General features: G+C 68.0%; 10 non-coding genes across 10 annotated transcripts; all 10 read right to left on the reverse strand.

The window, feature by feature from the left end:
• Window positions 1–1,120: 1,120 nt before the first annotated feature.
• LOC131407808 (5S ribosomal RNA) lies at window positions 1,121–1,239 on the reverse strand. Its single transcript, XR_009220671.1, has one exon. It is a non-coding gene; the product is annotated as a 5S ribosomal RNA (ribosomal RNA).
• Window positions 1,240–3,176: 1,937 nt separating this feature from the next.
• On the reverse strand, window positions 3,177–3,295 carry LOC131407809 (5S ribosomal RNA). The gene has a single exon (XR_009220672.1). It is a non-coding gene; the product is annotated as a 5S ribosomal RNA (ribosomal RNA).
• Window positions 3,296–5,252: 1,957 nt separating this feature from the next.
• LOC131407811 (5S ribosomal RNA) lies at window positions 5,253–5,371 on the reverse strand. The gene has a single exon (XR_009220674.1). It is a non-coding gene; the product is annotated as a 5S ribosomal RNA (ribosomal RNA).
• A 1,948-nt stretch (window positions 5,372–7,319) lies between these two features.
• Window positions 7,320–7,443, reverse strand: LOC131407732 (5S ribosomal RNA). Its single transcript, XR_009220605.1, has one exon. It is a non-coding gene; the product is annotated as a 5S ribosomal RNA (ribosomal RNA).
• A 1,953-nt stretch (window positions 7,444–9,396) lies between these two features.
• On the reverse strand, window positions 9,397–9,515 carry LOC131407812 (5S ribosomal RNA). The gene has a single exon (XR_009220675.1). It is a non-coding gene; the product is annotated as a 5S ribosomal RNA (ribosomal RNA).
• Window positions 9,516–11,433: 1,918 nt separating this feature from the next.
• Window positions 11,434–11,552, reverse strand: LOC131407709 (5S ribosomal RNA). The gene has a single exon (XR_009220582.1). It is a non-coding gene; the product is annotated as a 5S ribosomal RNA (ribosomal RNA).
• A 1,960-nt stretch (window positions 11,553–13,512) lies between these two features.
• On the reverse strand, window positions 13,513–13,636 carry LOC131407733 (5S ribosomal RNA). The gene has a single exon (XR_009220606.1). It is a non-coding gene; the product is annotated as a 5S ribosomal RNA (ribosomal RNA).
• A 1,953-nt stretch (window positions 13,637–15,589) lies between these two features.
• LOC131407813 (5S ribosomal RNA) lies at window positions 15,590–15,708 on the reverse strand. Its single transcript, XR_009220676.1, has one exon. It is a non-coding gene; the product is annotated as a 5S ribosomal RNA (ribosomal RNA).
• A 1,918-nt stretch (window positions 15,709–17,626) lies between these two features.
• Window positions 17,627–17,745, reverse strand: LOC131407710 (5S ribosomal RNA). The gene has a single exon (XR_009220583.1). It is a non-coding gene; the product is annotated as a 5S ribosomal RNA (ribosomal RNA).
• A 1,959-nt stretch (window positions 17,746–19,704) lies between these two features.
• Window positions 19,705–19,823, reverse strand: LOC131407814 (5S ribosomal RNA). The gene has a single exon (XR_009220677.1). It is a non-coding gene; the product is annotated as a 5S ribosomal RNA (ribosomal RNA).
• Between the last annotated feature and the right edge of the window lie 655 nt (window positions 19,824–20,478).

The following is a 20,478-nucleotide window of genomic DNA, read 5'->3' on the forward strand; positions in this document are numbered from 1 at the left end:
AGAGCCTCTGCAGAAGAGGCAGCTTGCCCACGGCAGGGTGGTCGTGCTTGAGCTGGGCCTCAGGCAAGGAGGCAGTGGCCCTGGGGCAGGCAATCACTCCTGGGGCCCTAGGACGCGCAGCCTCGGTCTCAGGAGTCCGGTGCCGCTCGGGCAATGTTGTCTCAGGGGACTCTTCCACTACCTCTGACAGACAGGGCCAGGACCAGGGGGAAGAGAGCGAGGCGCCTGAGCGAGGGGACACGGAACATCTCAGCCAGCCAGATTCACGGTATTTTCCTTCGATGTTTTAGAAACCAAAGTGACTGCGAGATATCCACCAGGAGCCAAACGTCAATATTTCAAGTAAAGGCAGGGCCAGGAAGAAAAAGAAAAAGGATGCCGGTCACGTGGGGCCGGAAAGTTATCAAACTGGGGAAGGGGACTTCTTTGAGAAAAACAAACAAACAAAGATAAATAAATGAAAAGTGACACGTCGAGACACAGGGGTGGAAACGAACGTTTATTTTGAGTGAGATCACAAGTGAGAACAACGCACTAACTTGATTGAGACACACCACAAACATCAGAAAATCCAGAAGCCGTGGCGTTTTGGATGAACTGCCTGAAATGCTCCCCTAACCCATTTTCCCCTGTCCTTTTGCAGACGGTCTTCTGAAAACCTTCACCAGGTTCCTGTGGTGCCTCAGCTCCGGAAGAAGTATTTGCTGCTTGTAGCTTTCTGATCCGTTGGCCCCCCCCTCCCCCTACGGGGGAACGGAATCCATTCTCTCCGACGCGACCGCGATGACGCTACCAACTGGTTGGGGCGGCCGAGTGAACTGCTCGGGTCTGTCGGGCCCCTAGCGGCTGGGAAGAGGCCGAGGACACAGGGAGCCCACGAGCGCGGAGTCGGGGTCACGCCGGGCCCCAGTGGGCCCGGGGTCCCGGTGGGGGGGGCCGCGAGGTTGAAGGGCTGGGCTTCGACAGCCTGCCCGCGCCTGGGCGGCTGTCGCGCACACGGGCAGCAGCTGGGCAGCGGTGGGGGTGGGGGCGGGCGCGGAGGCCGGAGGGGCGGCCGGTGTGCCGAGGGAGCCGCGCTGGGGGCGGTGGCAAAAGGAGAGGGAGACGGCGGGAGGCAAAAAGCCTACAGCACCCGGTATTCCCAGGCGGTCTCCCATCCAAGTACTAACCAGGCCCGACCCTGCTTAGCTTCCGAGATCAGACGAGATCGGGCGCGTTCAGGGTGGTATGGCCGTAGACGTCGGGGCCGCCGCCGGGCGCCCCTAAGAAGGCGCGCCGGGCCGCCCCGGCCCCTGTGACGCGGGCCCCCAGGCCCCTGTCAGGCGCGCGCCCAGAGCCCTGTGACGCGCGCCCCCAGAGCTCTGTGACGCGCGCCCCCAGAGCCCTGTGAGGCTCACAAGCCGCCGGCGCCCCCGCCCCCCCCCCGCCCCGCCCGCTGCCGCCGGCCCGCCGCGCTCCACCTGCCGCCGCCGCCGCCGCCGCCGCCGCCTGGCCAGCCAAACCCTGCGGTGCGCTGCCCGGCCGCCCGCCCAGGGCCTGAGAGGCCTCTGGCACCCCGCGGGCGGGGGGCGGGGCGCCAGTCTAGGCGCTCTCCCCGCCCCATCCCGGGAGTCTCCAGGCTCGCGCCCGCTCGGCTCGCTCCCGAGGTCGCAGGAGATCGGGCTGCTCCGGGCCGTGCGGCGGGAGGCGTCGCGGCGTCAGGGCCCCCCGGCCCGCGCTCCTCTGAGCCCCCTCCGGCCCGAGGAGCCTCCCAGCCCGGGGCCTGGCCGCCGCTGCTCCGGGCCGGCCCCGAGGGGCCCCAAACCACCCCGAGCCACCCTGGCGACCAGAGGGCATCGGCGGAACCCCCGCCGCCCTCCCTCGGTTCGCGTCGGGGCGGGGGGCGGGGCACCGTTACCCCCACGCCCCCCACCGAGACTGAGACCCCGCCCACGCTCGTCCCCCCCGTGGGGACGCAGGAGAGCTCCTGCGCGAGGGAGCGGAGAGACAGAGCCACTGAGAGGATCCAAGACACCGACCTAGACAGACCCCCACCGGCACAGACACACAGACACAGAGAGCCTCTGCAGAAGAGGCAGCTTGCCCACGGCAGGGTGGTCGTGCTTGAGCTGGGCCTCAGGCAAGGAGGCAGTGGCCCTGGGGCAGGCAATCACTCCTGGGGCCCTAGGACGCGCAGCCTCGGTCTCAGGAGTCCGGTGCCGCTCGGGCAATGTTGTCTCAGGGGACTCTTCCACTACCTCTGACAGACAGGGCCAGGACCAGGGGGAAGAGAGCGAGGCGCCTGAGCGAGGGGACACGGAACATCTCAGCCAGCCAGATTCACGGTATTTTCCTTCGATGTTTTAGAAACCAAAGTGACTGCGAGATATCCACCAGGAGCCAAACGTCAATATTTCAAGTAAAGGCAGGGCCAGGAAGAAAAAGAAAAAGGATGCCGGTCACGTGGGGCCGGAAAGTTATCAAACTGGGGAAGGGGACTTCTTTGAGAAAAACAAACAAACAAAGATAAATAAATGAAAAGTGACACGTCGAGACACAGGGGCGGAAACGAACGTTTATTTTGAGTGAGATCACAAGTGAGAACAACGCACTAACTTGATTGAGACACACCACAAACATCAGAAAATCCAGAAGCCGTGGCGTTTTGGATGAACTGCCTGAAATGCTCCCCTAACCCATTTTCCCCTGTCCTTTTGCAGACGGTCTTCTGAAAACCTTCACCAGGTTCCTGTGGTGCCTCAGCTCCGGAAGAAGTATTTGCTGCTTGTAGCTTTCTGATCCGTTGGCCCCCCCCTCCCCCTACGGGGGAACGGAATCCATTCTCTCCGACGCGACCGCGATGACGCTACCAACTGGTTGGGGCGGCCGAGTGAACTGCTCGGGTCTGTCGGGCCCCTAGCGGCTGGGAAGAGGCCGAGGACACAGGGAGCCCACGAGCGCGGAGTCGGGGTCACGCCGGGCCCCAGTGGGCCCGGGGTCCCGGTGGGGGGGGCCGCGAGGTTGAAGGGCTGGGCTTCGACAGCCTGCCCGCGCCTGGGCGGCTGTCGCGCACACGGGCAGCAGCTGGGCAGCGGTGGGGGTGGGGGCGGGCGCGGAGGCCGGAGGGGCGGCCGGTGTGCCGAGGGAGCCGCGCTGGGGGCGGTGGCAAAAGGAGAGGGAGACGGCGGGAGGCAAAAAGCCTACAGCACCCGGTATTCCCAGGCGGTCTCCCATCCAAGTACTAACCAGGCCCGACCCTGCTTAGCTTCCGAGATCAGACGAGATCGGGCGCGTTCAGGGTGGTATGGCCGTAGACGTGGGGGCCGCCGCCGGGCGCCCCTAAGAAGGCGCGCCGGGCCGCCCCGGCCCCTGTGACGCGGGCCCCCAGGCCCCTGTCAGGCGCGCGCCCAGAGCCCTGTGACGCGCGCCCCCAGAGCTCTGTGACGCGCGCCCCCAGAGCCCTGTGAGGCTCACAAGCCGCCGGCGCCCCGCCCCCCCCCCCCCCGCCCCGCCCGCTGCCGCCGGCCCGCCGCGCTCCACCTGCCGCCGCCGCCGCCGCCGCCGCCGCCGCCGCCGCCGCCGCCGCCTGGCCAGCCAAACCCTGCGGTGCGCTGCCCTGCCGCCCGCCCAGGGCCTGAGAGGCCTCTGGCACCCCGCGGGCGGGGGGCGGGGCGCCAGTCTAGGCGCTCTCCCCGCCCCATCCCGGGAGTCTCCAGGCTCGCGCCCGCTCGGCTCGCTCCCGAGGTCGCAGGAGATCGGGCTGCTCCGGGCCGTGCGGCGGGAGGCGTCGCGGCGTCAGGGCCCCCCGGCCCGCGCTCCTCTGAGCCCCCTCCGGCCCGAGGAGCCTCCCAGCCCGGGGCCTGGCCGCCGCTGCTCCGGGCCGGCCCCGAGGGGCCCCAAACCACCCCGAGCCACCCTGGCGACCAGAGGGCATCGGCGGAACCCCGCCGCCCTCCCTCGGTTCGCGTCGGGGCGGGGGGCGGGGCACCGTTACCCCCACGCCCCCCACCGAGACTGAGACCCCGCCCACGCTCGTCCCCCCCGTGGGGACGCAGGAGAGCTCCTGCGCGAGGGAGCGGAGAGACAGAGCCACTGAGAGGATCCAAGACACCGACCTAGACAGACCCCCACCGGCACAGACACACAGACACAGAGAGCCTCTGCAGAAGAGGCAGCTTGCCCACGGCAGGGTGGTCGTGCTTGAGCTGGGCCTCAGGCAAGGAGGCAGTGGCCCTGGGGCAGGCAATCACTCCTGGGGCCCTAGGACGCGCAGCCTCGGTCTCAGGAGTCCGGTGCCGCTCGGGCAATGTTGTCTCAGGGGACTCTTCCACTACCTCTGACAGACAGGGCCAGGACCAGGGGGAAGAGAGCGAGGCGCCTGAGCGAGGGGACACGGAACATCTCAGCCAGCCAGATTCACGGTATTTTCCTTCGATGTTTTAGAAACCAAAGTGACTGCGAGATATCCACCAGGAGCCAAACGTCAATATTTCAAGTAAAGGCAGGGCCAGGAAGAAAAAGAAAAAGGATGCCGGTCACGTGGGGCCGGAAAGTTATCAAACTGGGGAAGGGGACTTCTTTGAGAAAAACAAACAAACAAAGATAAATAAATGAAAAGTGACACGTCGAGACACAGGGGCGGAAACGAACGTTTATTTTGAGTGAGATCACAAGTGAGAACAACGCACTAACTTGATTGAGACACACCACAAACATCAGAAAATCCAGAAGCCGTGGCGTTTTGGATGAACTGCCTGAAATGCTCCCCTAACCCATTTTCCCCTGTCCTTTTGCAGACGGTCTTCTGAAAACCTTCACCAGGTTCCTGTGGTGCCTCAGCTCCGGAAGAAGTATTTGCTGCTTGTAGCTTTCTGATCCGTTGGCCCCCCCCTCCCCCTACGGGGGAACGGAATCCATTCTCTCCGACGCGACCGCGATGACGCTACCAACTGGTTGGGGCGGCCGAGTGAACTGCTCGGGTCTGTCGGGCCCCTAGCGGCTGGGAAGAGGCCGAGGACACAGGGAGCCCACGAGCGCGGAGTCGGGGTCACGCCGGGCCCCAGTGGGCCCGGGGTCCCGGTGGGGGGGGCCGCGAGGTTGAAGGGCTGGGCTTCGACAGCCTGCCCGCGCCTGGGCGGCTGTCGCGCACACGGGCAGCAGCTGGGCAGCGGTGGGGGTGGGGGCGGGCGCGGAGGCCGGAGGGGCGGCCGGTGTGCCGAGGGAGCCGCGCTGGGGGCGGTGGCAAAAGGAGAGGGAGACGGCGGGAGGCAAAAAGCCTACAGCACCCGGTATTCCCAGGCGGTCTCCCATCCAAGTACTAACCAGGCCCGACCCTGCTTAGCTTCCGAGATCAGACGAGATCGGGCGCGTTCAGGGTGGTATGGCCGTAGACGTCGGGGCCGCCGCCGGGCGCCCCTAAGAAGGCGCGCCGGGCCGCCCCGGCCCCTGTGACGCGGGCCCCCAGGCCCCTGTCAGGCGCGCGCCCAGAGCCCTGTGACGCGCGCCCCCAGAGCTCTGTGACGCGCGCCCCCAGAGCCCTGTGAGGCTCACAAGCCGCCGGCGCCCCGCCCCCCCCCGCCCCGCCCGCTGCCGCCGGCCCGCCGCGCTCCACCTGCCGCCGCCGCCGCCGCCGCCGCCGCCGCCGCCGCCGCCGCCTGGCCAGCCAAACCCTGCGGTGCGCTGCCCTGCCGCCCGCCCAGGGCCTGAGAGGCCTCTGGCACCCCGCGGGCGGGGGGCGGGGCGCCAGTCTAGGCGCTCTCCCGCCCCATCCCGGGAGTCTCCAGGCTCGCGCCCGCTCGGCTCGCTCCCGAGGTCGCAGGAGATCGGGCTGCTCCGGGCCCTGCGGCGGGAGGCGTCGCGGCGTCAGGGCCCCCCGGCCCGCGCTCCTCTGAGCCCCCTCCGGCCCGAGGAGCCTCCCAGCCCGGGGCCTGGCCGCCGCTGCTCCGGGCCGGCCCCGAGGGGCCCCAAACCACCCCGAGCCACCCTGGCGACCAGAGGGCATCGGCGGAACCCCGCCGCCCTCCCTCGGTTCGCGTCGGGGCGGGGGGCGGGGCACCGTTACCCCCACGCCCCCCACCGAGACTGAGACCCCGCCCACGCTCGTCCCCCCCGTGGGGACGCAGGAGAGCTCCTGTGCGAGGGAGCGGAGAGACAGAGCCACTGAGAGGATCCAAGACACCGACCTAGACAGACCCCCACCGGCACAGACACACAGACACAGAGAGCCTCTGCAGAAGAGGCAGCTTGCCCACGGCAGGGTGGTCGTGCTTGAGCTGGGCCTCAGGCAAGGAGGCAGTGGCCCTGGGGCAGGCAATCACTCCTGGGGCCCTAGGACGCGCAGCCTCGGTCTCAGGAGTCCGGTGCCGCTCGGGCAATGTTGTCTCAGGGGACTCTTCCACTACCTCTGACAGACAGGGCCAGGACCAGGGGGAAGAGAGCGAGGCGCCTGAGCGAGGGGACACGGAACATCTCAGCCAGCCAGATTCACGGTATTTTCCTTCGATGTTTTAGAAACCAAAGTGACTGCGAGATATCCACCAGGAGCCAAACGTCAATATTTCAAGTAAAGGCAGGGCCAGGAAGAAAAAGAAAAAGGATGCCGGTCACGTGGGGCCGGAAAGTTATCAAACTGGGGAAGGGGACTTCTTTGAGAAAAACAAACAAACAAAGATAAATAAATGAAAAGTGACACGTCGAGACACAGGGGCGGAAACGAACGTTTATTTTGAGTGAGATCACAAGTGAGAACAACGCACTAACTTGATTGAGACACACCACAAACATCAGAAAATCCAGAAGCCGTGGCGTTTTGGATGAACTGCCTGAAATGCTCCCCTAACCCATTTTCCCCTGTCCTTTTGCAGACGGTCTTCTGAAAACCTTCACCAGGTTCCTGTGGTGCCTCAGCTCCGGAAGAAGTATTTGCTGCTTGTAGCTTTCTGATCCGTTGGCCCCCCCCTCCCCCTACGGGGGAACGGAATCCATTCTCTCCGACGCGACCGCGATGACGCTACCAACTGGTTGCGGCGGCCGAGTGAACTGCTCGGGTCTGTCGGGCCCCTAGCGGCTGGGAAGAGGCCGAGGACACAGGGAGCCCACGAGCGCGGAGTCGGGGTCACGCCGGGCCCCAGTGGGCCCGGGGTCCCGGTGGGGGGGGCCGCGAGGTTGAAGGGCTGGGCTTCGACAGCCTGCCCGCGCCTGGGCGGCTGTCGCGCACACGGGCAGCAGCTGGGCAGCGGTGGGGGTGGGGGCGGGCGCGGAGGCCGGAGGGGCGGCCGGTGTGCCGAGGGAGCCGCGCTGGGGGCGGTGGCAAAAGGAGAGGGAGACGGCGGGAGGCAAAAAGCCTACAGCACCCGGTATTCCCAGGCGGTCTCCCATCCAAGTACTAACCAGGCCCGACCCTGCTTAGCTTAGCTTCCGAGATCAGACGAGATTGGGCGCGTTCAGGGTGGTATGGCCGTAGACGTCGGGGCCGCCGCCGGGCGCCCCTAAGAAGGCGCGCCGGGCCGCCCCGGCCCCTGTGACGCGGGCCCCCAGGCCCCTGTCAGGCGCGCGCCCAGAGCCCTGTGACGCGCGCCCCCAGAGCTCTGTGACGCGCGCCCCCAGAGCCCTGTGAGGCTCACAAGCCGCCGGCGCCCCGCCCCCCCCGCCCCGCCCGCTGCCGCCGGCCCGCCGCGCTCCACCTGCCGCCGCCGCCGCCGCCGCCGCCGCCGCCGCCGCCGCCGCCGCCGCCTGGCCAGCCAAACCCTGCGGTGCGCTGCCCTGCCGCCCGCCCAGGGCCTGAGAGGCCTCTGGCACCCCGCGGGCGGGGGGCGGGGCGCCAGTCTAGGCGCTCTCCCGCCCCATCCCGGGAGTCTCCAGGCTCGCGCCCGCTCGGCTCGCTCCCGAGGTCGCAGGAGATCGGGCTGCTCCGGGCCGTGCGGCGGGAGGCGTCGCGGCGTCAGGGCCCCCCGGCCCGCGCTCCTCTGAACCCCCTCCGGCCCGAGGAGCCTCCCAGCCCGGGGCCTGGCCGCCGCTGCTCCGGGCCGGCCCCGAGGGGCCCCAAACCACCCCGAGCCACCCTGGCGACCAGAGGGCATCGGCGGAACCCCGCCGCCCTCCCTCGGTTCGCGTCGGGGCGGGGGGCGGGGCACCGTTACCCCCACGCCCCCCACCGAGACTGAGACCCCGCCCACGCTCGTCCCCCCCGTGGGGACGCAGGAGAGCTCCTGCGCGAGGGAGCGGAGAGACAGAGCCACTGAGAGGATCCAAGACACCGACCTAGACAGACCCCCACCGGCACAGACACACAGACACAGAGAGCCTCTGCAGAAGAGGCAGCTTGCCCACGGCAGGGTGGTCGTGCTTGAGCTGGGCCTCAGGCAAGGAGGCAGTGGCCCTGGGGCAGGCAATCACTCCTGGGGCCCTAGGACGCGCAGCCTCGGTCTCAGGAGTCCGGTGCCGCTCGGGCAATGTTGTCTCAGGGGACTCTTCCACTACCTCTGACAGACAGGGCCAGGACCAGGGGGAAGAGAGCGAGGCGCCTGAGCGAGGGGACACGGAACATCTCAGCCAGCCAGATTCACGGTATTTTCCTTCGATGTTTTAGAAACCAAAGTGACTGCGAGATATCCACCAGGAGCCAAACGTCAATATTTCAAGTAAAGGCAGGGCCAGGAAGAAAAAGAAAAAGGATGCCGGTCACGTGGGGCCGGAAAGTTATCAAACTGGGGAAGGGGACTTCTTTGAGAAAAACAAACAAACAAAGATAAATAAATGAAAAGTGACACGTCGAGACACAGGGGCGGAAACGAACGTTTATTTTGAGTGAGATCACAAGTGAGAACAACGCACTAACTTGATTGAGACACACCACAAACATCAGAAAATCCAGAAGCCGTGGCGTTTTGGATGAACTGCCTGAAATGCTCCCCTAACCCATTTTCCCCTGTCCTTTTGCAGACGGTCTTCTGAAAACCTTCACCAGGTTCCTGTGGTGCCTCAGCTCCGGAAGAAGTATTTGCTGCTTGTAGCTTTCTGATCCGTTGGCCCCCCCCTCCCCCTACGGGGGAACGGAATCCATTCTCTCCGACGCGACCGCGATGACGCTACCAACTGGTTGGGGCGGCCGAGTGAACTGCTCGGGTCTGTCGGGCCCCTAGCGGCTGGGAAGAGGCCGAGGACACAGGGAGCCCACGAGCGCGAAGTCGGGGTCACGCCGGGCCCCAGTGGGCCCGGGGTCCCGGTGGGGGGGGCCGCGAGGTTGAAGGGCTGGGCTTCGACAGCCTGCCCGCGCCTGGGCGGCTGTCGCGCACACGGGCAGCAGCTGGGCAGCGGTGGGGGTGGGGGCGGGCGCGGAGGCCGGAGGGGCGGCCGGTGTGCCGAGGGAGCCGCGCTGGGGGCGGTGGCAAAAGGAGAGGGAGACGGCGGGAGGCAAAAAGCCTACAGCACCCGGTATTCCCAGGCGGTCTCCCATCCAAGTACTAACCAGGCCCGACCCTGCTTAGCTTCCGAGATCAGACGAGATCGGGCGCGTTCAGGGTGGTATGGCCGTAGACGTCGGGGCCGCCGCCGGGCGCCCCTAAGAAGGCGCGCCGGGCCGCCCCGGCCCCTGTGACGCGGGCCCCCAGGCCCCTGTCAGGCGCGCGCCCAGAGCCCTGTGACGCGCGCCCCCAGAGCTCTGTGACGCGCGCCCCCAGAGCCCTGTGAGGCTCACAAGCCGCCGGCGCCCCGCCCCCCCCCCCGCCCCGCCCGCTGCCGCCGGCCCGCCGCGCTCCACCTGCCGCCGCCGCCGCCTGGCCAGCCAAACCCTGCGGTGCGCTGCCCTGCCGCCCGCCCAGGGCCTGAGAGGCCTCTGGCACCCCGCGGGCGGGGGGCGGGGCGCCAGTCTAGGCGCTCTCCCGCCCCATCCCGGGAGTCTCCAGGCTCGCGCCCGCTCGGCTCGCTCCCGAGGTCGCAGGAGATCGGGCTGCTCCGGGCCGTGCGGCGGGAGGCGTCGCGGCGTCAGGGCCCCCCGGCCCGCGCTCCTCTGAGCCCCCTCCGGCCCGAGGAGCCTCCCAGCCCGGGGCCTGGCCGCCGCTGCTCCGGGCCGGCCCCGAGGGGCCCCAAACCACCCCGAGCCACCCTGGCGACCAGAGGGCATCGGCGGAACCCCGCCGCCCTCCCTCGGTTCGCGTCGGGGCGGGGGGCGGGGCACCGTTACCCCCACGCCCCCCACCGAGACTGAGACCCCGCCCACGCTCGTCCCCCCCGTGGGGACGCAGGAGAGCTCCTGTGCGAGGGAGCGGAGAGACAGAGCCACTGAGAGGATCCAAGACACCGACCTAGACAGACCCCCACCGGCACAGACACACAGACACAGAGAGCCTCTGCAGAAGAGGCAGCTTCTCACGGCAGGGTGGTCGTGCTTGAGCTGGGCCTCAGGCAAGGAGGCAGTGGCCCTGGGGCAGGCAATCACTCCTGGGGCCCTAGGACGCGCAGCCTCGGTCTCAGGAGTCCGGTGCCGCTCGGGCAATGTTGTCTCAGGGGACTCTTCCACTACCTCTGACAGACAGGGCCAGGACCAGGGGGAAGAGAGCGAGGCGCCTGAGCGAGGGGACACGGAACATCTCAGCCAGCCAGATTCACGGTATTTTCCTTCGATGTTTTAGAAACCAAAGTGACTGCGAGATATCCACCAGGAGCCAAACGTCAATATTTCAAGTAAAGGCAGGGCCAGGAAGAAAAAGAAAAAGGATGCCGGTCACGTGGGGCCGGAAAGTTATCAAACTGGGGAAGGGGACTTCTTTGAGAAAAACAAACAAAGATAAATAAATGAAAAGTGACACGTCGAGACACAGGGGCGGAAACGAACGTTTATTTTGAGTGAGATCACAAGTGAGAACAACGCACTAACTTGATTGAGACACACCACAAACATCAGAAAATCCAGAAGCCGTGGCGTTTTGGATGAACTGCCTGAAATGCTCCCCTAACCCATTTTCCCCTGTCCTTTTGCAGACGGTCTTCTGAAAACCTTCACCAGGTTCCTGTGGTGCCTCAGCTCCGGAAGAAGTATTTGCTGCTTGTAGCTTTCTGATCCGTTGGCCCCCCCCTCCCCCTACGGGGGAACGGAATCCATTCTCTCCGACGCGACCGCGATGACGCTACCAACTGGTTGGGGCGGCCGAGTGAACTGCTCGGGTCTGTCGGGCCCCTAGCGGCTGGGAAGAGGCCGAGGACACAGGGAGCCCACGAGCGCGGAGTCGGGGTCACGCCGGGCCCCAGTGGGCCCGGGGTCCCGGTGGGGGGGGCCGCGAGGTTGAAGGGCTGGGCTTCGACAGCCTGCCCGCGCCTGGGCGGCTGTCGCGCACACGGGCAGCAGCTGGGCAGCGGTGGGGGTGGGGGCGGGCGCGGAGGCCGGAGGGGCGGCCGGTGTGCCGAGGGAGCCGCGCTGGGGGCGGTGGCAAAAGGAGAGGGAGACGGCGGGAGGCAAAAAGCCTACAGCACCCGGTATTCCCAGGCGGTCTCCCATCCAAGTACTAACCAGGCCCGACCCTGCTTAGCTTCCGAGATCAGACGAGATTGGGCGCGTTCAGGGTGGTATGGCCGTAGACGTCGGGGCCGCCGCCGGGCGCCCCTAAGAAGGCGCGCCGGGCCGCCCCGGCCCCTGTGACGCGGGCCCCCAGGCCCCTGTCAGGCGCGCGCCCAGAGCCCTGTGACGCGCGCCCCCAGAGCTCTGTGACGCGCGCCCCCAGAGCCCTGTGAGGCTCACAAGCCGCCGGCGCCCCGCCCCCCCCCCCCCCCACCGCCCCGCCCGCTGCCGCCGGCCCGCCGCGCTCCACCTGCCGCCGCCGCCGCCGCCGCCGCCGCCGCCGCCGCCGCCGCCGCCTGGCCAGCCAAACCCTGCGGTGCGCTGCCCTGCCGCCCGCCCAGGGCCTGAGAGGCCTCTGGCACCCCGCGGGCGGGGGGCGGGGCGCCAGTCTAGGCGCTCTCCCGCCCCATCCCGGGAGTCTCCAGGCTCGCGCCCGCTCGGCTCGCTCCCGAGGTCGCAGGAGATCGGGCTGCTCCGGGCCGTGCGGCGGGAGGCGTCGCGGCGTCAGGGCCCCCCGGCCCGCGCTCCTCTGAGCCCCCTCCGGCCCGAGGAGCCTCCCAGCCCGGGGCCTGGCCGCCGCTGCTCCGGGCCGGCCCCGAGGGGCCCCAAACCACCCCGAGCCACCCTGGCGACCAGAGGGCATCGGCGGAACCCCGCCGCCCTCCCTCGGTTCGCGTCGGGGCGGGGGGCGGGGCACCGTTACCCCCACGCCCCCCACCGAGACTGAGACCCCGCCCACGCTCGTCCCCCCCGTGGGGACGCAGGAGAGCTCCTGCGCGAGGGAGCGGAGAGACAGAGCCACTGAGAGGATCCAAGACACCGACCTAGACAGACCCCCACCGGCACAGACACACAGACACAGAGAGCCTCTGCAGAAGAGGCAGCTTGCCCACGGCAGGGTGGTCGTGCTTGAGCTGGGCCTCAGGCAAGGAGGCAGTGGCCCTGGGGCAGGCAATCACTCCTGGGGCCCTAGGACGCGCAGCCTCGGTCTCAGGAGTCCGGTGCCGCTCGGGCAATGTTGTCTCAGGGGACTCTTCCACTACCTCTGACAGACAGGGCCAGGACCAGGGGGAAGAGAGCGAGGCGCCTGAGCGAGGGGACACGGAACATCTCAGCCAGCCAGATTCACGGTATTTTCCTTCGATGTTTTAGAAACCAAAGTGACTGCGAGATATCCACCAGGAGCCAAACGTCAATATTTCAAGTAAAGGCAGGGCCAGGAAGAAAAAGAAAAAGGATGCCGGTCACGTGGGGCCGGAAAGTTATCAAACTGGGGAAGGGGACTTCTTTGAGAAAAACAAACAAACAAAGATAAATAAATGAAAAGTGACACGTCGAGACACAGGGGCGGAAACGAACGTTTATTTTGAGTGAGATCACAAGTGAGAACAACGCACTAACTTGATTGAGACACACCACAAACATCAGAAAATCCAGAAGCCGTGGCGTTTTGGATGAACTGCCTGAAATGCTCCCCTAACCCATTTTCCCCTGTCCTTTTGCAGACGGTCTTCTGAAAACCTTCACCAGGTTCCTGTGGTGCCTCAGCTCCGGAAGAAGTATTTGCTGCTTGTAGCTTTCTGATCCGTTGGCCCCCCCCTCCCCCTACGGGGGAACGGAATCCATTCTCTCCGACGCGACCGCGATGACGCTACCAACTGGTTGCGGCGGCCGAGTGAACTGCTCGGGTCTGTCGGGCCCCTAGCGGCTGGGAAGAGGCCGAGGACACAGGGAGCCCACGAGCGCGGAGTCGGGGTCACGCCGGGCCCCAGTGGGCCCGGGGTCCCGGTGGGGGGGGCCGCGAGGTTGAAGGGCTGGGCTTCGACAGCCTGCCCGCGCCTGGGCGGCTGTCGCGCACACGGGCAGCAGCTGGGCAGCGGTGGGGGTGGGGGCGGGCGCGGAGGCCGGAGGGGCGGCCGGTGTGCCGAGGGAGCCGCGCTGGGGGCGGTGGCAAAAGGAGAGGGAGACGGCGGGAGGCAAAAAGCCTACAGCACCCGGTATTCCCAGGCGGTCTCCCATCCAAGTACTAACCAGGCCCGACCCTGCTTAGCTTAGCTTCCGAGATCAGACGAGATTGGGCGCGTTCAGGGTGGTATGGCCGTAGACGTCGGGGCCGCCGCCGGGCGCCCCTAAGAAGGCGCGCCGGGCCGCCCCGGCCCCTGTGACGCGGGCCCCCAGGCCCCTGTCAGGCGCGCGCCCAGAGCCCTGTGACGCGCGCCCCCAGAGCTCTGTGACGCGCGCCCCCAGAGCCCTGTGAGGCTCACAAGCCGCCGGCGCCCCGCCCCCCCCGCCCCGCCCGCTGCCGCCGGCCCGCCGCGCTCCACCTGCCGCCGCCGCCGCCGCCGCCGCCGCCGCCGCCGCCGCCGCCGCCGCCTGGCCAGCCAAACCCTGCGGTGCGCTGCCCTGCCGCCCGCCCAGGGCCTGAGAGGCCTCTGGCACCCCGCGGGCGGGGGGCGGGGCGCCAGTCTAGGCGCTCTCCCGCCCCATCCCGGGAGTCTCCAGGCTCGCGCCCGCTCGGCTCGCTCCCGAGGTCGCAGGAGATCGGGCTGCTCCGGGCCGTGCGGCGGGAGGCGTCGCGGCGTCAGGGCCCCCCGGCCCGCGCTCCTCTGAACCCCCTCCGGCCCGAGGAGCCTCCCAGCCCGGGGCCTGGCCGCCGCTGCTCCGGGCCGGCCCCGAGGGGCCCCAAACCACCCCGAGCCACCCTGGCGACCAGAGGGCATCGGCGGAACCCCGCCGCCCTCCCTCGGTTCGCGTCGGGGCGGGGGGCGGGGCACCGTTACCCCCACGCCCCCCACCGAGACTGAGACCCCGCCCACGCTCGTCCCCCCCGTGGGGACGCAGGAGAGCTCCTGCGCGAGGGAGCGGAGAGACAGAGCCACTGAGAGGATCCAAGACACCGACCTAGACAGACCCCCACCGGCACAGACACACAGACACAGAGAGCCTCTGCAGAAGAGGCAGCTTGCCCACGGCAGGGTGGTCGTGCTTGAGCTGGGCCTCAGGCAAGGAGGCAGTGGCCCTGGGGCAGGCAATCACTCCTGGGGCCCTAGGACGCGCAGCCTCGGTCTCAGGAGTCCGGTGCCGCTCGGGCAATGTTGTCTCAGGGGACTCTTCCACTACCTCTGACAGACAGGGCCAGGACCAGGGGGAAGAGAGCGAGGCGCCTGAGCGAGGGGACACGGAACATCTCAGCCAGCCAGATTCACGGTATTTTCCTTCGATGTTTTAGAAACCAAAGTGACTGCGAGATATCCACCAGGAGCCAAACGTCAATATTTCAAGTAAAGGCAGGGCCAGGAAGAAAAAGAAAAAGGATGCCGGTCACGTGGGGCCGGAAAGTTATCAAACTGGGGAAGGGGACTTCTTTGAGAAAAACAAACAAACAAAGATAAATAAATGAAAAGTGACACGTCGAGACACAGGGGCGGAAACGAACGTTTATTTTGAGTGAGATCACAAGTGAGAACAACGCACTAACTTGATTGAGACACACCACAAACATCAGAAAATCCAGAAGCCGTGGCGTTTTGGATGAACTGCCTGAAATGCTCCCCTAACCCATTTTCCCCTGTCCTTTTGCAGACGGTCTTCTGAAAACCTTCACCAGGTTCCTGTGGTGCCTCAGCTCCGGAAGAAGTATTTGCTGCTTGTAGCTTTCTGATCCGTTGGCCCCCCCCTCCCCCTACGGGGGAACGGAATCCATTCTCTCCGACGCGACCGCGATGACGCTACCAACTGGTTGGGGCGGCCGAGTGAACTGCTCGGGTCTGTCGGGCCCCTAGCGGCTGGGAAGAGGCCGAGGACACAGGGAGCCCACGAGCGCGAAGTCGGGGTCACGCCGGGCCCCAGTGGGCCCGGGGTCCCGGTGGGGGGGGCCGCGAGGTTGAAGGGCTGGGCTTCGACAGCCTGCCCGCGCCTGGGCGGCTGTCGCGCACACGGGCAGCAGCTGGGCAGCGGTGGGGGTGGGGGCGGGCGCGGAGGCCGGAGGGGCGGCCGGTGTGCCGAGGGAGCCGCGCTGGGGGCGGTGGCAAAAGGAGAGGGAGACGGCGGGAGGCAAAAAGCCTACAGCACCCGGTATTCCCAGGCGGTCTCCCATCCAAGTACTAACCAGGCCCGACCCTGCTTAGCTTCCGAGATCAGACGAGATCGGGCGCGTTCAGGGTGGTATGGCCGTAGACGTCGGGGCCGCCGCCGGGCGCCCCTAAGAAGGCGCGCCGGGCCGCCCCGGCCCCTGTGACGCGGGCCCCCAGGCCCCTGTCAGGCGCGCGCCCAGAGCCCTGTGACGCGCGCCCCCAGAGCTCTGTGACGCGCGCCCCCAGAGCCCTGTGAGGCTCACAAGCCGCCGGCGCCCCGCCCCCCCCCCCGCCCCGCCCGCTGCCGCCGGCCCGCCGCGCTCCACCTGCCGCCGCCGCCGCCTGGCCAGCCAAACCCTGCGGTGCGCTGCCCTGCCGCCCGCCCAGGGCCTGAGAGGCCTCTGGCACCCCGCGGGCGGGGGGCGGGGCGCCAGTCTAGGCGCTCTCCCGCCCCATCCCGGGAGTCTCCAGGCTCGCGCCCGCTCGGCTCGCTCCCGAGGTCGCAGGAGATCGGGCTGCTCCGGGCCGTGCGGCGGGAGGCGTCGCGGCGTCAGGGCCCCCCGGCCCGCGCTCCTCTGAGCCCCCTCCGGCCCGAGGAGCCTCCCAGCCCGGGGCCTGGCCGCCGCTGCTCCGGGCCGGCCCCGAGGGGCCCCAAACCACCCCGAGCCACCCTGGCGACCAGAGGGCATCGGCGGAACCCCGCCGCCCTCCCTCGGTTCGCGTCGGGGCGGGGGGCGGGGCACCGTTACCCCCACGCCCCCCACCGAGACTGAGACCCCGCCCACGCTCGTCCCCCCCGTGGGGACGCAGGAGAGCTCCTGTGCGAGGGAGCGGAGAGACAGAGCCACTGAGAGGATCCAAGACACCGACCTAGACAGACCCCCACCGGCACAGACACACAGACACAGAGAGCCTCTGCAGAAGAGGCAGCTTCTCACGGCAGGGTGGTCGTGCTTGAGCTGGGCCTCAGGCAAGGAGGCAGTGGCCCTGGGGCAGGCAATCACTCCTGGGGCCCTAGGACGCGCAGCCTCGGTCTCAGGAGTCCGGTGCCGCTCGGGCAATGTTGTCTCAGGGGACTCTTCCACTACCTCTGACAGACAGGGCCAGGACCAGGGGGAAGAGAGCGAGGCGCCTGAGCGAGGGGACACGGAACATCTCAGCCAGCCAGATTCACGGTATTTTCCTTCGATGTTTTAGAAACCAAAGTGACTGCGAGATATCCACCAGGAGCCAAACGTCAATATTTCAAGTAAAGGCAGGGCCAGGAAGAAAAAGAAAAAGGATGCCGGTCACGTGGGGCCGGAAAGTTATCAAACTGGGGAAGGGGACTTCTTTGAGAAAAACAAACAAAGATAAATAAATGAAAAGTGACACGTCGAGACACAGGGGCGGAAACGAACGTTTATTTTGAGTGAGATCACAAGTGAGAACAACGCACTAACTTGATTGAGACACACCACAAACATCAGAAAATCCAGAAGCCGTGGCGTTTTGGATGAACTGCCTGAAATGCTCCCCTAACCCATTTTCCCCTGTCCTTTTGCAGACGGTCTTCTGAAAACCTTCACCAGGTTCCTGTGGTGCCTCAGCTCCGGAAGAAGTATTTGCTGCTTGTAGCTTTCTGATCCGTTGGCCCCCCCCTCCCCCTACGGGGGAACGGAATCCATTCTCTCCGACGCGACCGCGATGACGCTACCAACTGGTTGGGGCGGCCGAGTGAACTGCTCGGGTCTGTCGGGCCCCTAGCGGCTGGGAAGAGGCCGAGGACACAGGGAGCCCACGAGCGCGGAGTCGGGGTCACGCCGGGCCCCAGTGGGCCCGGGGTCCCGGTGGGGGGGGCCGCGAGGTTGAAGGGCTGGGCTTCGACAGCCTGCCCGCGCCTGGGCGGCTGTCGCGCACACGGGCAGCAGCTGGGCAGCGGTGGGGGTGGGGGCGGGCGCGGAGGCCGGAGGGGCGGCCGGTGTGCCGAGGGAGCCGCGCTGGGGGCGGTGGCAAAAGGAGAGGGAGACGGCGGGAGGCAAAAAGCCTACAGCACCCGGTATTCCCAGGCGGTCTCCCATCCAAGTACTAACCAGGCCCGACCCTGCTTAGCTTCCGAGATCAGACGAGATTGGGCGCGTTCAGGGTGGTATGGCCGTAGACGTCGGGGCCGCCGCCGGGCGCCCCTAAGAAGGCGCGCCGGGCCGCCCCGGCCCCTGTGACGCGGGCCCCCAGGCCCCTGTCAGGCGCGCGCCCAGAGCCCTGTGACGCGCGCCCCCAGAGCTCTGTGACGCGCGCCCCCAGAGCCCTGTGAGGCTCACAAGCCGCCGGCGCCCCGCCCCCCCCCCCCCCACCGCCCCGCCCGCTGCCGCCGGCCCGCCGCGCTCCACCTGCCGCCGCCGCCGCCGCCGCCGCCGCCGCCGCCGCCGCCGCCGCCTGGCCAGCCAAACCCTGCGGTGCGCTGCCCTGCCGCCCGCCCAGGGCCTGAGAGGCCTCTGGCACCCCGCGGGCGGGGGGCGGGGCGCCAGTCTAGGCGCTCTCCCGCCCCATCCCGGGAGTCTCCAGGCTCGCGCCCGCTCGGCTCGCTCCCGAGGTCGCAGGAGATCGGGCTGCTCCGGGCCGTGCGGCGGGAGGCGTCGCGGCGTCAGGGCCCCCCGGCCCGCGCTCCTCTGAGCCCCCTCCGGCCCGAGGAGCCTCCCAGCCCGGGGCCTGGCCGCCGCTGCTCCGGGCCGGCCCCGAGGGGCCCCAAACCACCCCGAGCCACCCTGGCGACCAGAGGGCATCGGCGGAACCCCGCCGCCCTCCCTCGGTTCGCGTCGGGGCGGGGGGCGGGGCACCGTTACCCCCACGCCCCCCACCGAGACTGAGACCCCGCCCACGCTCGTCCCCCCCGTGGGGACGCAGGAGAGCTCCTGCGCGAGGGAGCGGAGAGACAGAGCCACTGAGAGGATCCAAGACACCGACCTAGACAGACCCCCACCGGCACAGACACACAGACACAGAGAGCCTCTGCAGAAGAGGCAGCTTGCCCACGGCAGGGTGGTCGTGCTTGAGCTGGGCCTCAGGCAAGGAGGCAGTGGCCCTGGGGCAGGCAATCACTCCTGGGGCCCTAGGACGCGCAGCCTCGGTCTCAGGAGTCCGGTGCCGCTCGGGCAATGTTGTCTCAGGGGACTCTTCCACTACCTCTGACAGACAGGGCCAGGACCAGGGGGAAGAGAGCGAGGCGCCTGAGCGAGGGGACACGGAACATCTCAGCCAGCCAGATTCACGGTATTTTCCTTCGATGTTTTAGAAACCAAAGTGACTGCGAGATATCCACCAGGAGCCAAACGTCAATATTTCAAGTAAAGGCAGGGCCAGGAAGAAAAAGAAAAAGGATGCCGGTCACGTGGGGCCGGAAAGTTATCAAACTGGGGAAGGGGACTTCTTTGAGAAAAACAAACAAACAAAGATAAATAAATGAAAAGTGACACGTCGAGACACAGGGGCGGAAACGAACGTTTATTTTGAGTGAGATCACAAGTGAGAACAACGCACTAACTTGATTGAGACACACCACAAACATCAGAAAATCCAGAAGCCGTGGCGTTTTGGATGAACTGCCTGAAATGCTCCCCTAACCCATTTTCCCCTGTCCTTTTGCAGACGGTCTTCTGAAAACCTTCACCAGGTTCCTGTGGTGCCTCAGCTCCGGAAGAAGTATTTGCTGCTTGTAGCTTTCTGATCCGTTGGCCCCCCCCTCCCCCTACGGGGGAACGGAATCCATTCTCTCCGACGCGACCGCGATGACGCTACCAACTGGTTGCGGCGGCCGAGTGAACTGCTCGGGTCTGTCGGGCCCCTAGCGGCTGGGAAGAGGCCGAGGACACAGGGAGCCCACGAGCGCGGAGTCGGGGTCACGCCGGGCCCCAGTGGGCCCGGGGTCCCGGTGGGGGGGGCCGCGAGGTTGAAGGGCTGGGCTTCGACAGCCTGCCCGCGCCTGGGCGGCTGTCGCGCACACGGGCAGCAGCTGGGCAGCGGTGGGGGTGGGGGCGGGCGCGGAGGCCGGAGGGGCGGCCGGTGTGCCGAGGGAGCCGCGCTGGGGGCGGTGGCAAAAGGAGAGGGAGACGGCGGGAGGCAAAAAGCCTACAGCACCCGGTATTCCCAGGCGGTCTCCCATCCAAGTACTAACCAGGCCCGACCCTGCTTAGCTTCCGAGATCAGACGAGATCGGGCGCGTTCAGGGTGGTATGGCCGTAGACGTCGGGGCCGCCGCCGGGCGCCCCTAAGAAGGCGCGCCGGGCCGCCCCGGCCCCTGTGACGCGGGCCCCCAGGCCCCTGTCAGGCGCGCGCCCAGAGCCCTGTGACGCGCGCCCCCAGAGCTCTGTGACGCGCGCCCCCAGAGCCCTGTGAGGCTCACAAGCCGCCGGCGCCCCGCCCCCCCCCCCCCCCCCCCGCCCCGCCCGCTGCCGCCGGCCCGCCGCGCTCCACCTGCCGCCGCCGCCGCCGCCGCCGCCGCCGCCGCCTGGCCAGCCAAACCCTGCGGTGCGCTGCCCTGCCGCCCGCCCAGGGCCTGAGAGGCCTCTGGCACCCCGCGGGCGGGGGGCGGGGCGCCAGTCTAGGCGCTCTCCCGCCCCATCCCGGGAGTCTCCAGGCTCGCGCCCGCTCGGCTCGCTCCCGAGGTCGCAGGAGATCGGGCTGCTCCGGGCCGTGCGGCGGGAGGCGTCGCGGCGTCAGGGCCCCCCGGCCCGCGCTCCTCTGAGCCCCCTCCGGCCCGAGGAGCCTCCCAGCCCGGGGCCTGGCCGCCGCTGCTCCGGGCCGGCCCCGAGGGGCCCCAAACCACCCCGAGCCACCCTGGCGACCAGAGGGCATCGGCGGAACCCCGCCGCCCTCCCTCGGTTCGCGTCGGGGCGGGGG

The sequence above is a fragment of the Diceros bicornis genome, chromosome 6 (genome assembly GCF_020826845.1).
Source record: "Diceros bicornis minor isolate mBicDic1 chromosome 6, mDicBic1.mat.cur, whole genome shotgun sequence".
NCBI lineage: Eukaryota > Metazoa > Chordata > Mammalia > Perissodactyla > Rhinocerotidae > Diceros > Diceros bicornis.